The sequence below is a fragment of the Cetorhinus maximus genome, chromosome 12, assembly GCF_964194155.1.
Source record: "Cetorhinus maximus chromosome 12, sCetMax3.hap1.1, whole genome shotgun sequence".
NCBI lineage: Eukaryota > Metazoa > Chordata > Chondrichthyes > Lamniformes > Cetorhinidae > Cetorhinus > Cetorhinus maximus.
In genome coordinates, this window is record NC_135890.1 from 53,478,360 (window position 1) to 53,485,252 (window position 6,893).

Below are 6,893 nucleotides of genomic sequence, written 5' to 3' on the forward strand. Positions count from 1 at the left end.
GCCTGATTGGAGGTAATGGAAAAGATTGAGAGTGGTGTCAAGTTTGTCTCTCGGGCAGTGGCCAGACACCTGTACCCATGGCAAAGAGGGAGTTGTCATTTTTGAGGCACTAGCCTCTGTTGTATTGGGCTGATCAGCTGCAGAGCACCACATGGCACCTCAACACAGCTGGCTAAATTGAGGCCTCCCATTATCAGACAAGGTAAGTGCAAAGGGGTGTGGGTGGGTGTTCCAATGCACCAGTAACCAGATTACTGTTGTTAGGTCCGGAGGTGCACTATTGCTCCCCACAAAAATAACTCCAAACGTACTTTGGTTGTGTCTCTTTGGCTCCAACAACCATGGAATGGGTTCGACCATGGCCGCCACCGACTCTGACAAGTTCCAATCTTAAAATAGCAAGTGGGGCATTCCGCCTTTCAAAATATGACCAGTCGGTTTGCTAACTAAGTGGTAAGGCTGTCAACCTGATTTCGAGGCCATTACCATCCCTTTAATGGCAGGTGAGAAAAGTGAAAATAGCCCCACTGATTCAATAAGAGAGGAAAGGTGGTAAGAATACTAGTGAAAGGCAATGGAGCAAGAAGAAAACATCTGTTCAATACACCACGTTTCAGCTGTATGATAAACGTCTATATGAAAATTTACAGTGCTCGCATCACAATTCAAAGTGACAAAAGTACAGAAAAAGAAGGAAAGACAGCCGTTTCTTCTTTTCTTTGCAACTTTGAAGAGCAACCAGGATTTTATATGCATCTATCAATCTATAAGCAATTAGTCTTTAGACGTCCCAGTATAAGGCCATCTTACAGCTTCCTGGTAGCAGCCTAATAATACATTCGGTGTTGCATATTGTAACACCCTTATACTTGTAGATCAGCATACCCTCCAAATTACCGCAACTAGCTTTGGGAGATCTGCTAGAAAAATGTTTTCAAGTTTTGTGTTAAAGGAGTTATTTCTAATACCTGGGAAGAGGCAATTGAATAGAATTGTACTTGAGGTATGACCTTCACCACAGTTTAAAAAAATAAAAAAACCATCATGCTCAGCATGACATTTACACTTTTGGTTAGCAGGTCTCAAACAAAGAGTCAGGCAATCGAAGTTTTAATGGTGATATCAAAGTGGCGTGGCTGGAAAAGTGGTGTTATACTTTAATATTTATAACTTAACACATTCCCAGGCATTATAGGCCAATTCTCCTTTACACCAAATAGCTATGGTCAGCGTAATGATTTTTAAAATTCTGCTTCAATAATAAATAGCTTGCTGAGTAATAAATCACAAGATACTTTGAAATCTTTAATGCTCTTCATACACCAGTGCCTCTACTCCTTTTATTTTTTTAATTGGGATATTTGAATGTCAAGAGTTACAGGGCAGCATTGTTTACACTCCAAAAACAGAATTACCTGGAAAAACTCAGCAGGTCTGGCAGCATCGGTGGAGAAGAAAAGAGTCGACGTTTCGGGTCCACACGACCCTTCAACAGAACACAGAACAAAAGAGTTCTGTTGAAGGGTCGTGTGGACCCGAAACGTCGACTCTTCTTCTCCACCGATGCTGCCAGACCTGCTGAGTTTTTCCAGGTAATTCTATTTTTGTTTTGGATTTCCAGCATCCGCAGTAGTTTTTTGTTTTTATCTCTTTGTTTACACTCCAATTACTATAAGCCTCGAGAAATTTCTCAGCATGTATTAGAAATACATAAATCTCCTGTTTCCACTGAACCAGCGAACACAATATATTATAATGATGGGCTTATTACACCTAAAATTAACCGTCCTTCACAATCCCAGCACACTCAGGGAAATTCCCTGTTATTCACATCTATCTCCCTCCCTCTTCTGTTTATTGCTGTCTCTCCCCACCTCCCCCACCTTTCAAAAGGGTTTCTGTACCTTTCCCTAATTACCTCCTTCTTCCATAGCATTCCGTCTCCCTTGTTTCTTCCAAGAACACCTCTCTCTCTCTACCTTCAAGTCATGCGCTGTGCTCACTGGTCTCAGAGCACTCACAAAGAAATCACATACAAAGAAGATCAGCAGTTCATTTAGCCTATTTATTTCAGCAGGACTAATTGTAGTAAGATAAACGAATTCCAATTGAACAGATTTCCACAGCTCTGCAAACTGCAAGATGGGACAGCGGCGAGACTGAGGCCTGAGCTCAGATGTGGGTCACAGGTCAAAGACAGTGTAGGGCTGGGGAAAAGTGCCAGCTACAAAAAAATAAGTAAAAGCCCACTGACCATAATGCAATATAGCAAAATGACAGCAGAATGGCCCCTTGCCTATTGGAGTTAGATGAATGATTGACCTCTGCCACATCTTGCATCTCATTGGCCGACACTCCTGTCAGTAACAGAAGTGGGAGCCAATGAAATTCAACAGAATCGGCAGTCAGTTGCTGCACAGCAAACACAGGATTCTGTTGAACTCTGTACACAACAGAGGAGCAAACTTTAGATTGTGAATATATCCTCAGTCCGCCCCCTGATGTAGTCTGGACACAAACAGCACAAATAATATCAAAGTAAAAGACCTTGTCAGAAAATTCCCATACACTCCAGATAACTCTATAGTCATGTAGATTCCCAAACACCGAACGCGTTCACACCCAAAAATGGTTAGCTTTGAATTCCTCTCCCAAAGCATTTTAGAATTAATCAGTATTCTGTGGTCTCGGAGGTAAAAAACTGCACTTTATTTAAGTAAGTTGAGTTGCTCTTCCTCATGGAGTTGTTCCGCCTCATGGAGCTGCGCTTCCTCAGGGAGTTCTGGTGGGAAAGTTCGCTCTTCTGCAGGGTCTGGATCAGGATGGAAGGTTTCTCGTCCAGCTCTCGGGCAGAGCAGCGAGGAGTCGCCACTTTGATCCGGTTGCCAAACTTGGAATAATCCACCGAGTAGATGCCGTCCTCCTCGGTTACTATCGGCACAAAGCGATAGCCCCATAAGATCTCCTCGGAGATGTAGGAGGTCCTGGCCTGAGTTGTGATTCCCGTGGTCTCCACCACCCCTTCCAGGATCACGATGACCTCCAGGTTCTGATTCTGGAGGTCGCTGGCCGTCATCTCATAGAGGGGGCTGCGCCTGTCCAGGACGTGACTGATGGTGAGCGGCGCCACCAGGAAGATGCTGTTGGTGTCTATGGGGTTGTCCACTTGGATGTCGATCTGGTGGATGGGGATGACCTCTCCCTCGGTGGTGCTGCTCTTCTTCACCACTTGCATCCTGACCGAGGCGCTGATGATCATGCTCTTCCTCAGGTCGCCCACCCTGAACATGAAGCAGAGTTTGCCGTTCCTCAGGCAGATGACGGCGTGGCGACTGAAGATCAGGGTCTCGGCCCGGCGGTGAGCCTGGGCGGTCTTCATGAAGATACAGCCCAGCATGACGGCGTTGATGATCAGCCCCGAGATGTTCTGCACGATGAGGCCGGTGATGGCCGTTGCACACTCCTCGGTGATCATCCTGCCCCCGAAGCCGATGGTGACCTGCACCTCGATGGAGAAGAGGAAGGCTGAGGTGAACGATCGCACTTTGGTCACACAGGGCTCCAGACCGGAGCTGCGGTGGTGATCCAGGTCGCCATGGGCAAACGCCACCAGCCACCACATCATGGCGAAGAGGAGCCAGCTGCACAGGAAGGACATGGTGAAGATGAAGAGGGTGTAGCGCCACTTGAGGTCCACCAGGGTGGTGAAGACATCCTGCAGGAAGCGGCCCTGCTCTCGGATGTTCTTGTGAGCCGCGTTACAGGAGCCGTTCTTGGCGATGAAGCGAGCCTGGCGAGGCCGGACCGTGTAGCGGGGCTGCCGGACATTCTCAGCTGCGATCCGGGCCAGCACATATTCCTCTGGGATGATGCTCTTCCTGGCCAACATTCTGGGAACATAGTCCTGACTTTAACCAAGGCACTGGGGGTATGGGTATGGGGAGAGACTACGTCTCCTCATGGACTGTCCCTCCTACTCTGGCTCCTTATTTAGTTACTCAAAGGTCTATGTCTGGTTCAGACAAGCCTTGGGTGCCTGCACTCGTTTTCGCAAAACTCCTTGCTTGGAATCCTCTGTTCAGGGTGAAATGCCCGTAGGAAGTAACGACGGAGAAATGTTACCTACTTCGTGATCGTAATGAACATGTCGCTTTTTATATCGGTATAATTTAATGTGGTTTATGCAGCCGGACAGAGGGTTTATTATAGTCCCAAGTGTAAAGCTGTTACAGGCTTGGTTTTTGCACTGAAGTTTTTGGGGCGGGCATTGCGTTGGCAAATCAGCACCTCCCCGCTCTCTTCCCACCCCTTCTCGTCCCAGGACCTTTCTGACGTGGGTGGGTGGCCCTCCCAGTTTCTGTTCTTGTCAATAAGAATTTGCCTGAAAAGGCGCTGCACGTTCAAGATTAAATCGCAATTATAATCCTTTCCTCCTTAACATAACACTGGCTTGGAACTTTTCTCCTATTTCATCAATTAAAAGCAATTGTACAAGTCCAAAGTATCAAAGCTTCAAAGTACTGTCAGACCCTAATCCTCCTGCCCACTGCACCTCACACTGAGTTCAGCTGTAGTTAAACACCTCACCTGTATGCTTGGACCGATTTTTAAATTTAGGAGACAGGTATGAGTATACTCCTTTCTGTTAAATTTCAGACTTTGGAAAATAGGTCCTGTGTATTGAATTTGTACATGTTTGATTTTTTATGTCCTTTATTGCCTAGACCAGCATTTATTGCCCATTCCTAATTGCCTTTGAGAAGGTGGTGGTGATCTGTCTTCTTGAACTGCTGCAGTCCATCTGGTTAGGTTAGCGACAGTGAAGGGACAACAATATGGTTCCACATCAGGATGGTGAGTGGCTTGGGGGCAACTTGCAGGTGCTGGTGTTCCCTTGTGTCTGCTGCTTTTACCCTTTTAGTTGGTTGAGATCGCGGGTTTGGAAGGTGCTATTGAAGGAGGCTTTGTGTGAGTTGCTGCAGTGCATTTGTCATATAGTACACACTGCTGCCAATGCGCATCGGTGGTGGAGGGAGTGAATATCTAATGTGGCAAATGGGATGCCAGTCACATGGGCTGCTTTGTCCTGGATGGTGTCAAGCTCCTTGAGCATTGTTGGAGCTGCACTCATCCAGGCAAGTGGAGAGTATTCCATCACACTCCTGACTTGTGCCTTGTAGTTGGTGGACAGGGTTTGGGAAATCAGGAGGTGAGTTACTTCCTGCAGAATTCCCAGCATCTGACCTGCCCCTATAACCACAGTATATATATAGCTGGACCAGTTCAGTTTCTGATAACCCCACAATGTTGATGGTGGGGGATGGTAATACAGCCATTGTACATACATTAAATGTCAAGGGGAGGTGGTTAGATTCTCTCTTGTTGGAGATGGTCATTGTCTGGCACTTGTGAGGCATGAATGTTACTTGCCACCTATAAGCCCAAGCTTGAATGTTATCCCGGTCTTGCTGCATATAGACACGGACTGCTTCAGTATCTCAGGAGTCATAAATGGTACAGAACACTGTGCAATCATCAGCGAACACCCCCACTTCTGACACGGCTTTGTGCTAGACATAGACATATTATAATGCACACAAGATGAGCTCAGCTGAGTGCGAGAGATTCTCTTGGCGGGAGAATCTCATCACTAGGTGTTACTATTTTGAGGAGTCAGAGGACCGGACGCTTCTACTGGGAGTTTATTATTGATGAGTATCCCAAGCCGCTCAACAGTAATGAAAAGAAGGGCTTTTCTCTAGAAAAGTTTGAGAGAAGACCAAATAGAGTCTGTAAAATTACATTTGAACATATGAATTAGGAGCAGGAGTAGGCCACTTGGCCCTTTAAGCCTGCTCCGCCATTCAATAAGATCATGGCTGATGTGATTTTAACTTCATATTCCTGCCTACCCCGATAACCTTTCACCCCTTTGCTAAAGATAAAGAATCTACCTACTTCTGCCTTAAAGATATTCAAGGGCTCTGCTTCAACCACTTTTTGAGGAAGAAAATTCCAAAGTCTCGCAACCCTCTGAGAGAAAAAAAATTTCCTCCTCTCTGTCCTAAATTTTGAAACAGTAACCCTGAGTTCTAGATTCTCCCACAAGAGGAGACATCCTTTCCACATCCACCCTGTCAAGTCCCCTCAGGATCTTATATGTTTCAATCGAGTCACCTCTTATACTTCTAAACTTCAGTGAATACAAGCCGAGCCTGCACAGCCTTTCCTCATAAGATAACCCAGCCATTCCAGTAATCTGGTAAACCTTCTCTGAACTGCTTCTAATGCATTTACATCTTTCCTTAAAAAAGGAGACCAATACTGTACACAGCACTCGAGATGTGGTCTCATTAATGCCCTGTACAACTGATGCATAACCTCCTTCCTCTTGTATTCAATTCCCCTTTCAATAAATGATAACATTCTATTAGCGTTGCTAATTACTTGCTGCACCTGCATACTAACCTTTTGTAATGCACTAGGACACCCAGATCCCTCTTCATCGCAGAGTTCTGCAATCTCTCACCGTTTAGATAACATGCTTTTGTCCTGGATGGTGAATACATCTTTTGTATTTTTTTATTTGTCCTGCTAAAATGGACCATCTCACATTTTCCTACATTATACTCCATTTTCTGGATCTTTGCCCACTCACCTAACCTACCTATATTCCTTTCGTAGCCTCCTTATGCCCTCTTCACAACTTACTTTCCAACCTACCTTTCTGTCATCAGCAAATTTAGCAACCATACCATTGGTCCCTTCATCAAAATCATTTATATAAATTGTAAAGAGTTGAGGCCCCAGCACTGGTCCCTGTGGCACACCACTCGTCACAACCTACTAGAAAATGAGCCATTTATGCCTTCTCTGTTTCTTGTGAGCTAGCC

At 45.6% G+C, this 6,893-nt stretch overlaps 1 pseudogene across 1 annotated transcript; it reads right to left on the reverse strand.

Annotated features, from left to right (window-relative positions):
* Nucleotides 1–2,044: 2,044 nt before the first annotated feature.
* On the reverse strand, nucleotides 2,045–4,459 carry LOC144687451 (ATP-sensitive inward rectifier potassium channel 8 pseudogene; annotated as a pseudogene). Its single transcript, XR_013578153.1, has one exon. The product of XR_013578153.1 is annotated as an ATP-sensitive inward rectifier potassium channel 8 pseudogene (transcript).
* Between the last annotated feature and the right edge of the window lie 2,434 nt (nucleotides 4,460–6,893).